Here is an 11,852-nt window from a genome sequence, read left to right as displayed (position 1 = left end):
TTCAAATTTGAGCGACATGCATCCTAATGTGAAGGTGGTGTACCTCCCACCCAATACCACATCGCTGATACAGCCAAGGACCAGGGAGTAATAGCTAATTTCAAGGCTTACTACCTTAGAAGGACCATACGTTTTTTGCTTTGAGGGCCATAGAAGCTAACAAGGAGTTGACACTGAAGCAATTCTGGAAGGGCTACAACATTGCAGATGCAGTGAAGAACATTGCAAGTGCTTGGGACGAGGTGAAGACGACCACTTTAAATGGGGCCTGGAGGAAACTGTGTCCACAGTTTGTGCACAGTTTTGAAGGCTTTGACCAGGCAGAAGACGTCGAGACTGTGACGAGGAAGATCGTAGGGCTAAGCAAGAGGCTGAAACTAGATCTTGAACCTGATGATGTAACAGAGCTGCTGGCTTCCCATGGAGAGGAATTGTCTGCAGAGGACTTACTAGAACTTGAGCAACAAATGATTGAGGAAGAGGAGGCGGAACCAGAGCCAAAACCCAGGTCATTAACTGTGAAAGGCTTGTCAGAGGGTTTTACTCATCTGGAGAGAGCCTTGGCTTCTTTTGAGGCAGAAGACCCTAACGTTTCTAGGTTTGACAAAATCAAGAGAGGAATCATGGATTTGGTGACTTTCTACAAGGAGACCCTGAAGGAGAAGCAGACGAAGAGAAGTGTGCAGTCCAGGCTTGACACTTTCTTTCACAAGTCTCCAGTACCACCACCTCCCACTCCTAGTCCTGGTAAGGAATTCTGAACTGTTTTACTAATTTATGTGTTTACATAGTGTACATATTAAAATGTGTTAATTTTTTAATGTAACAACTAAATGTAAGAGTAAATTGTAACTTCATTAATTTTCATCATTTGTAATTTTATTGCAGAAGTGGTGACAGTTCCAGATCCCCCTGTACTACCTGTGACAGTTCCAGATCTCCCTGTACTACCTGTGACAGTTCCAGATCCCCCTGTACCTGGACCCTCTGTATCAGCCCGCCCACCTGTACAATCAGGTAAGCAATTTCATTTTTCTCATTTTCATGTTGGAAATTGTTTACACCCTACATACATACGTACACTAACTTACATAGTGGTACAATGTGTTTGATGTTGCATAACCTTATTATTTTTTTTTTTTTTTCATTTCAGACCCCTTTGATAGTGACAGTGACCCAGATGACCCTGAGCCTTTCCATGGTTTTGATGCCTCGCCCTATACATCAGGTAAGGAATCCTTAACAAATTTGTATAAAATGTTTTATAAATTGCTAATAGAAATTTTATTAAAAGTGTACATATGCTACAATTACATCCACCTTATAATATATTTATGTACCCTATCATTCTTTCCAGATGTAGATGTTCCCTCATCAGTTGATACGAGTATCACCTCTCCAGAGCCCAAATCAGTTGATACGAGTAGTATCACCTCTCCCATTCCTTCAGGTAAAAGAATTCTTCATTTTTTATATTGAACATACGTATTACACACTACATATGTCAAACAGTAATAACATGTGCAGTAGTTACAGTAGTAGTAACTATCATTTTATATATTTTTTATCATTCCAGACTCCCAAGCACCTGCCCATCCCACTCCATAGCCCAGCCACCCACTCTCATGTACCATATGGCCATCCCCAGTAAGCAAGCCAAACCACTAGAATTTGGTAAGGACATTTTTTTTTATTATGTTTTATTATTACATATGTAATAACCAGTTATGTTATGTATGTAACATACATACTATATAATCATATGTACTATTACATTATCATTCCAGACTGGCATGCACCTGTGACTTACATAAACCAGACCTCTACATAGCCTACATGTCTTCATTTTGCTGAAGGTAAGGAATTCTCAGTTGTGTTTAATGTTTGCATACGTACAATAAATTTTGTACACCTAAGTGGTTACATACTGTCCTTTAATATTAATTCTTCATTCCAGACTGCCCATCATCCTAGCCTGTTATCTGTGATAAAGCACACTGAAGTTAGGTTTGGAATGCATCCTTATCATGAATGCTCTACACCTCCACCTCCATCTCCCACAACCTAGGTAACAGCTTTGAGACTCACTAAAAGTTGGTAAGTTATGTAAGGAATTTCTAAATTAAGTTTTATACTACATGTTATATGTGATATTAAACCACTGTATGGTGCATATTACTGTATGTAACTTACTATGCATAGAGTACTTACTGACAAAATTATTTTTTGTACATTCCAGAACCCCCTGAATGATGTAGGCTATGGGGCCACATAAGACTTTGTCCATCCAGGGTTACATTGAACGACAACTTTAAACTAAAAGTAAGGAATTAATTAACATACATTAACTCTTTTAGTACTCTTGATATATCTACAGTAATTAACATATTGCATTCACAGCTTTCTGTAGTGTATATTTTGTACACTAATTTTGTTACTTTTTCCTTCCAGAACCAACATTTTTCACACAACTCCAGGTTGTTACTACAAGTGTCATCAAGGGATAACTACAAGTAGAAGCACCATTTTTGGATGGAAAAAACCCTTCAGGAAAGTATACGTATCACATGTAACATGTAGTGTAACAAAGTATGAACAGTAAGGTTTTTACATACAGTAGTACATATTACATACGTACATAACTTTTTTTTACAAGGAATTTCCAACCAAGTTTGATTATGTACATATTTGCACATGTTATTAAAACAAACCCTGTACGTATGGTTACTGTATGTAAGTTACTAAACATACATAACATACTTAACTTTGATACTTTTTTGGTACATTCCAGAAAACCAGGACCCCCTCCATGATGCAGGCTATGGGGCCACATAAAACTTTGTCCAGGGTTACTACATAACATAGCACGACAACTGTAAACTATGTACTACTGTACTAAAGGTAAGGAATTATACATAGTAGTAAACATACATTAAGTAAGTTTTATACGTACATACTAAAAAAAAGTGACCAAGATCTCTCACATGGGATAAGTGATCAAGGTCCCTCATGGAATTACGTACACTCCCTGCTGAACAGGGGGTGTAGACCAATCATTTACAACATGCATACCAGTTGATATTAAACCACTGTATGGTGCATATTACTGTATGTAACTTACTATGCATAGAGTACTTACTGACAAAATTATCTTTTGTACATTCCAGAACCCTGAATGATGTAGGCTATGGGGCCACATAAGACTTTGTGCATCCAGGGTTACGTTGAACGACAAATTTAAACAAAAGTAAGGAATTAATTAACATACATTAACAAGTTTATACATGTTATATATGTGATATTAAACCACGTATGGTGCATATTACTGTATGTAATTACTATGCATAGAGTACTTACTGACATACTAATTATTTTTTGTACATTCCAGAACCCCTGAATGATGTAGGCTATGGGGCCACATAAGACTTTGTGCATCCAGGGTTACGTTTGAACGGACAAATTTAAACTAAAAGTAAGGAATTAATTCACATACATTAACTTTTTTACTCTTGATATAACTCAAAGTAAGGAATTATAAACTAAAAGTAAGGAATTAATTAACATACATTAACTCTTTTACTCTTGATATCTATAATTTACATATTGCATTCAGGACTTTGTGTAGTATTTTGTACTAATTGTGTTTACTTTACCTTCCAGAGCTACCAGACTGGGATTTTAGTGTACTCCAGGATCTAACAAATACTACTACGAAGTGTACAGTGCATAATATAGTGTTTAGTGTATAATCTAACCTAAGGATTAAGTGTAGTACATTGTGCTTTATAGTGTCACAAGAGTTTAATAAAGAATTATACCTTCAAGAACCATCCTTTGCCATTGAAATAACCACACTACACATCATGCAATATACTTGCATGTCACACAGGTAAGGTCTCTAACTTTTTCTTAGTTTAAGGCATATTCCCAAGTGTCGTTCCGGCTTACGACGATTTTCGGCTTACGACGCGCCTCAAGAACGGAACCCCCGTCGTAACCCGGGATGCCTGTATATTATATATATATATAGCTATATATAGATATATATACTATATATATATCTATATATATTATATATTATATATATAATATATATATATATATATATACATGAGATATATCTATATATATATAGAATATATATATATATAGATAATATATCTATATCGATATATATATATATATATATTATATATATTCTATATTATTATATATATATCTATCTAGATGATTATCTATATATCATATTATCTATATATCTAATATATATATCTTCTATCTATCTATCATATACTATTAATATATATAATATATATATATCTATCTATCTATATATATATATATATATCTATCTATATATTCATATATTATAGTATATATATAGATATATATATATCTCGCTATATATATATATCATATATATCTTCATATATATATATATATATATCTATCATGCTACTCATTCTTATCTCTATATAATATATAGCTATCTCATATGATATCTTGAATATATAGATATATATATATATAGATAATATATCTAATAATATATATATATAATATATCTCTATCTAATATATATATATCTATATATGATCTATATATATATATACTCTATATATATATAAAAATATATATATATATATAGATATTAATATATATATATATATATATATCTATATAATATATATATCGTATAGATATATAATATATCTCTATCTATTATCTATCTAATATATATATATATATATATATATATATAGATATAATATATATATATATATCTATTATCATTATCTATAATAATATATAATATATATTAAAGATCTCTATATATAATATATATTAGCTATCTATTATCTATATATATATATATTATATATATATATATATATATACTTATATATATATATATATATATTATATATTATATATATAAATATATATATATATATATATATATATAATTAAGCCGATTTCCACCCAGGAAAATGATAGTCAGAAATCCAAGCGCTTTCATCTTTACTCAGACATTGTCAAGGAGTTAATGAAGTACAATTGGAGAGAAAGGTCTCAGGTACAACAAGATCAAGGAATACCAGATGGTTAATTGTCAAAAGGGTAAAAATTAAAAGAGATAATCCAGGATTATCGGATATCACACGGTCACAAACCCAAACAGATTGACCCTAACCGAAATTACAAAGTTTCTTTACAATCCAAAACATGTAAAAACTGAATATATTAATTTTGTTGCTTATATTTATCTACAACTTTTTTCATTATGAAAGCATCAAGTTTAAATAAACCAAGACTTAAATTTAGAACATTTCTATTATTTGACTTGATGAAACTGCAATACCAGCCCTAAGTGCTGTCCAAGGAACGCCTCCTCAAAGTGCCATTGCCCCTGTATCAGACGTACAGGTAGCTCTTTACCTGCGTATCCATCCTTGCGGAACGCCCATTTAATTAGTGTATCCGCGATTACGGATCACCCAAACAAGGAATGCCTCCATAAGTGCCGCTGCATCAGTACTCGAATAGTGCTGCCAAGGAACGCCTCCATAAGTGCCCATTCCAGCATATCCCATAGTTAGGAACGCCCATCAGTGTGACCTCCAACCAGCACACTCCATTTGATTTTTCACCTCATGAGAAGGTGCCATTCCCAAAGTGCCACAGAGCACCCAGTCTTTTCAGACACCTTACCACATTGCAGAACCCATTTCTAAGTGAGTGCCAAGTTACCAAGTGGGCATTCCCATTCCATCCAGTACTATTCCTGGCCATCATTTCCAATTTTATCCCAGCCTCTACTGCAGCCTGAGGGAAATGTCTTCCCCTTCTTCCAAGACCCAGACCATGAGCTGGACTCCAGGTAAGAGGTGGTTGCGGAGGTTCTGCACCACTTGTTGTGTGTGTGGGCATGCTGTGGATTCTGACCAGTGCCCAAGTCGATCCCTACCTTGGGATGAGAGCTTCCAGGGTGAACTTCTCCAAGGCTACCATGTAGCCCTCCCTGATGAACAGTCTCCTACAGCATATCGGTGGGTACACGTCATGGCCGATGCCGAAGCCCAGGTCTCCCTCATTTCAAGAATGGCATTGCCTAGGGATGCCAAAATCCAGAAGGACGAAGAAATTCAGTTTGAATGGATTGACGGTCACCTCTATTCTGTTCCTTCGGTCCTTCTGAAGGTGGAAATGCCCTTATTGGACCAGGAGACCAGGGAAACCACATTGTGCCGCGTAGTTGATAAATTTCATGAGGTCTATCAGGTTCTTTTGGGCCGAGATCTCCTAAAGCCGTATCTCCCCTGGATATAGCTCCCACTACCAGATGCACCGAATCCCTGCAGCATGCCAAATAATCAATCATCAGTTTTAGATTCAGAGGCTAGTGCCTCCGATGTCCCTGACATCCTTTCTATTTGTGAGCCTGGTCCTGATCCAGTACCAGAGCTAGAAATTCCTGCCACATCCTACCAGCCTCTTACCATTTCTCTGCCTGCCTCCTCCATTTTGTAAGAGGTGAGCCCACCAGTTAACCCCGGACTTGTTCTGGATGAAAATTCAACGGAGGATTCCTTAACCTCCCCACGTCAAATCACTGCCAGAGAGGACTCTTCACCTGTGCCAGAGCGCACTGCAAGCCTTGGTGACCCCACAGATTTGCAACCTGTGGTGCCATCTCAGCCTTACCGTCCAGTGTCACAGAAGAAGTTTTGGAACAAGTTCTGCCGAGACTGTGGCCGCAAGGGTCACATGTCTGCCAACTACGGAGGGTGCGCAAATTTTAATATTCCCACCATCGCAATGGCCGTCACCGTTCTTCTTTGCTAGGCCCTTCAGCTAAGGGCCCTATCACTGTCGCACCCCTCCAAAGTCATTATCCGCCAAGCCACGTCAGAGCCTATGACGACTCTGGTGCTCAAGTCTCCCTGATACAGGAAGATCGAATCCCCCGAGGGGATAACGTCGATAAACGTCAATTAATCACCATTGAGGCTATCAACCATATCAAGCTGATCCTTCCGACCATCCAATTGAGGGTCACCAGACCTCACTTCTCCAAATTATGTACTCTTGCAGTTGCAAGCTACATTCCAGGAGGTTACGACCTCCTCCTAGGGCAAGACATGAGGGCTCCCTCACAGTTCAAAAAGCCTAGGGGTCCTAACCCCACGACAAATCACTCCATAGCAAGGAGCCATCCAAGACCTACTTCATTCCAGAAGTACAGCCACCAACAGTCTCCCCCACTACCAAGGAGGGAGATTGATCATTCACAGTTCCGTTGCAAAACCTGTAACATATTAGGGCACTCCACAAATTGGAGTTGGTGCTCAAGCAAGACACTAGCAGCGGACACTGTCCATTCTCCACAAGGCTCAGCCTTCCAAAAGAGACAGGAACCTCTGTCTCCCATTACCGAGGGCACGCTGAGAGGTATTGCACCTCAGGTACCTGTCACAGGTCCAGTCGACCTCAACTCTCTGCCAGTGCCACTTGGCAGCACTGAGCAGTGCCAAGCTCCATCCAGCCTGGACGTAGAGCCACCACAAACCTTGACCTCTGCGCCTGGCCCCGAGCTAGAGCCAGCGCCTAACCTTATCAAGGATACTCCTACAGGAGATCCTCCAACAGGCATGGAGCTTACCGCAGCTTATGTCCAATCCCAAGTTCATGAGTCTTCTTCAACGTCACCTCTGTCGCCCTAGGATGAACCTCCGGCAGACCTTACCTTTACACCTCCTCTGGACGACCAGGAGCTGCCCGACTAGAAGTCAGCCTGGAGTCTTACCCTTACGACGGCTGTTGCAGCAGCCGAAGTGAGGACCTCCCCTGCAGTAGGTTCCACCTCTACGACGGTTGCTGCAGATACCGAAGTAGGGTGTTCTCCTGAAATCCCTCAGGCTACCACTGCCTCTACTCCTGACGACGTTTTGCCTCCGTCTACTCCTAGGACTGGTATAGCCAGGCCCTGGAGGAATAATAAGAAGAAGAAGGGATGTAATTAACACACTCAACAAAGAACCACATGCTCTCCTTGGTACCTGTGCCCGAGGTACAATGTCACATTCATTTGCAGAGTGATCCTGGCACCTACCCAGAGAAGGTAGCCAGCCTGATCTCTGCCAGTAGATTAACCATTTAACCCCCTAGAACTTGTATCACTAACCCTAACTTAAATATCATAATTACCTCATTACATTTCCATCCTGGTACACTACTAACTGCTCATCATCCTCACGCATCATTACCTCACCTTACATACTTTAACAATTCAGGTTCGATAAACCACTGCTGTGCGTACCGCACTCTGGAATGATTGCTTCTCTACTTAACTGTAATGAGTAGGTTAGGCTAATAATTTGTACCAGGGCATTAGGGTAGTAGCAAGTAGAATTTTCAAGTAACCTTACATAGGGGTAGAGTAGACTGTCATCACAGACGATCTGTAGTTGTCATTTAGGTTAGACTACATTAATTCAGAGTTCGTAAACTTAGCATCTCCACCTATAAGTTAGGTAGGCCATTGTAGTTAGCTGTATTGCTGCTCTAAAAACCTCAGTTAGAGTAGGAGAACTGGGTAGTCGAGACGATCAACTTATTTAGCCAAGGCCTTCACGCCCGAAAGGGAGTGAATGCTTTCTTAACAGGGGGAGCTGTTACATTTATTGATCTCCTCGTCTACCCAGCAATTAGTTAAATATTTTGATTGCTAGAAAAGCAGCCATTTTCCCCGTATCAGCTGATTTTGGGTGAGAACATGCGGTAGGAAGGGTGAAAAGGAATTTCCGGGTCAGGCTGAATCTTAGGGTACTACAGACAAGTTACGGGATTAGCTAGGCCTTGATATGGACTCCTACCGTAAGACCTTTTTCCTTCCAAATTTGCCGGTTGTTGTTTTTCACTTTCAGGCAATGCCTGAGGCAGTGTGTGAAATCTCCGCGCTTCCAAGACACCCAGCATCTCTCTCAGTCGAAGCGAGACCTAAAGCAAGGCAGACGGGCCTCTCCTCCTCCTCTGATGGGAAGTCAACCCTTTTTACAAACGCTGGTTGGACCATCTCTTCATAGCACGACCCATGCTCCAGCCTCAAGTATTTAAGGTACGTCTAGAAAGTATAAAACTCCAAACCAGCTCTTTTTCTCCAAGACGACTCTTGCTGATTTCATTTTCAAATTTCCCTTGTATCACTTTTACATCAAAAGCCCTTTGTCCTCATCGGGCCATGTGCTTCCCTTTGTGACTTGGTAAAGCTTCAGTCTTCAGTGCATATCTCAGTTAAAAACTCGAGTTCCTTTTCCCCAGTGTGTTAGAGACAACTGAATAATCGTAACTTGTGCAAGGAGCCTTCCTTTTTATTTTGTGTCTAATCTGGGATTTTTTCCAGATTTGCTGAGTCATGTGTCCAAGTCTTTGCGCCCGCAAGTGCTGCATTACCGCAATACAATATGAACAATTTTGGAAGCCAGCATTTACGTGAATCTCATTTTTAGCCAGCTCTCTCCTTGTGAGAGATAATATTGGTCCCCGTGTGGACGAGCTACATTTACCCTTTCTCCAGGCCATCCATTAGCCTCTTGTAAATATATGTATGTAAAGTAATTAGCTGAGTTTTCTGGCGACCTCCTCTAGAGTAAATTAACACAATAAATCCTTTTAAGGTAAGTTTCAAGTAATTCATTCTGAATTTTCCCTCAAATATTTTCTTTTACGTATTTGGGCCCTTAAGGCCGGGCTTCATACGTAATAATATATATATATATATATATATATATATATATATATATATATATATATATATATATATATATATATATATATATATATATATATGTAAGGCCTAGGGTTTTTGATTAATAATATATTGTCCCTGTGACCTATGGAATGTGGAGAACAGTGCAGAGGTGACGACCTGAGAGTAGCTGAACAATGAGTTTCTAGGGGTGGCGTGAGATAAAAATGATTAGTTCGACAAGTCAATGCACGACAGTTTATGAACTCTTCTCAAAGTGCCTTTGTGAAACTGGATGCAGCTAGAACCGTGAGGCGCTATCGAACTGTGTGTTCGTATGTGCGTGTGCGCCTCTTTCTGTTAAAAGTGTCATACCCAAGCCTATGGGGGGATTTTGAGAAGGCTTCAAGTCACAGGCAAAGATGCCGTGGCGTTCGCCGGGGGAGTTTTTTATTAACAGTGTTTTAGTGTCCGGTTGTTTGGGTAAGTGTTGAAGTGCTTTAGCCAAAAAGTGGCTTGTTATCTGTTTGACATTTTTGTGATGATATCCAATATTTAAACCTCTGTCTGTCAATCTTGTGTGTGTACTTACCGGGATGTGTTCTGTATCTTTGAAACAGACGGATCTGGAATGCCGGGGGGACAAAGAATTCCCAGAGGGGTGTAGACTCTTTTTGGTGACCAGACATGTTACATTTACGGGGTTTTTTGAGTTAGTCTGTAAGACTGGATTACTTGATTGATTGATTTATTTATTAGTTGTTAATAAACGTTAATGTTATGATGCAACTCTCTCATTTTCATTACCTGTTAGAATGGAGAGAAAGAGGTGGAGAGAGAGAGAGAGATTCCTTGGAGAGAGGGAGAGAGAGAGAGAGGGATTGCCGAGAGAGAGAGAGAGAGAGGCTGTGTGTGTAATGTTGTGTGTGGTTTGCCTCCCGTTTCGTGTCACGCTTACCTTATGAATAATGGGGGAAGAATTCCCCCAGTTACAGTGGTGGCAGGCGGTTAAGAGGGGGTATAAAAGTTTTCTTTCTTTTCTATGCCTAGGAACGCCAATGTAGAGATGGGTGGCCAGTTAGAAAAAAAAAGGGGTAGAGAAAATATCCGTCCGTGGGATGGGGGGATGAGGAAAGAAATTTCTATTAGGGTCATCAAATTTGCTCGTACCGAGATTCTTCAGGGCGGGAGTCGTGAGAGCAACTCAGTTTGGTTTGTAAGTGACAGTTGCTAGGTGTCATCTCGCCGATCGCGTTTGTATTGTGCCGACGAGATTTACGCGTTTTACGAGAATTTCGAGTTCTTTTTTTTCCCATTATGGAGTGGTGAGTGTTAAACTTGTTTTGAAGAGGTGGGTTTTGTTTAAATATTTCAGGGTTATGGGATTGGTTCAAGAGGTCAACAATTTTTCTTGTCTTTGCCCCATAGTGATGTGTTTTCTTTATTTGCACGTGTTTATAATAGACGTATGCATTCGTCTTTGTTTAAAACATAGGGGTGTATTTTTCTATGCATGTGAACTGTGCTTGGATAAGCATACTTGGCTTAGAGACACAGCGGCCACAATTTTACGGGCTCAGCACATTTCTGCAGAGAGGCGCGTTGCATTGCAAGGGTACTGGCATCCCTCGGGGGGATAGTTGCATGGAGGGTACCACTGGCCTCCCTCGAGAGATAGTGCAGGGGAGGGTACTAGTGTATACCTTGAGAAGGGGTCCTCAGACACTGTTCAAGGGGAGATGGGGGTACTACTTGTGTATGCCTCGGGCTGTTCTGTCGCTTGACTGAGGGGTTGTTCTCACGGGGGGGAGAATTTTTTTTTTTTTTTTTTTTTTTCTCATTGGGGGTGAACTCCTTTTTTTTTTTCTTTGTGTTGGGGTATGGGTTTGCCCTTGACCATGGATGCTAAGATATCAGCTGATTGATTAGTTGATGAAGTGAAACGCCCGTAGAGTCTTTTTTTTAGAAAAGAGATTTTTTTTTCTCCCTTGGATGAAGAGAAAAGAAAATAAAAAGAGATTTTTCTTTTCCGTGAATGTGGGGAAAAGTAGTTAACATGCACGGGATGTGTTATATGTTTCTTTGTGCCTTGAAAGACACAAAT

The 11,852-nt window shown here is 39.5% G+C and overlaps 2 long non-coding RNA genes across 2 annotated transcripts; both read left to right on the top strand.

Annotated features, from left to right (window-relative positions):
- Positions 1-507: 507 nt before the first annotated feature.
- On the top strand, positions 508-1,645 carry LOC135211654 (uncharacterized). Its single transcript, XR_010313697.1, has 4 exons — positions 508-1,017; positions 1,154-1,228; positions 1,358-1,450; positions 1,577-1,645. It is a non-coding gene; the product is annotated as an uncharacterized LOC135211654 (long non-coding RNA).
- Positions 1,646-1,786: 141 nt separating this feature from the next.
- On the top strand, positions 1,787-2,647 carry LOC135211653 (uncharacterized). The gene is made up of 3 exons (XR_010313696.1): positions 1,787-1,856; positions 1,958-2,322; positions 2,452-2,647. It is a non-coding gene; the product is annotated as an uncharacterized LOC135211653 (long non-coding RNA).
- Positions 2,648-11,852: the final 9,205 nt, after the last annotated feature.

This window comes from Macrobrachium nipponense, chromosome 4, assembly GCF_015104395.2.
Source record: "Macrobrachium nipponense isolate FS-2020 chromosome 4, ASM1510439v2, whole genome shotgun sequence".
Taxonomy (NCBI): Eukaryota; Metazoa; Arthropoda; class Malacostraca; order Decapoda; family Palaemonidae; genus Macrobrachium; species Macrobrachium nipponense.
This window is presented reverse-complemented; position numbering and strand designations above follow the sequence as displayed.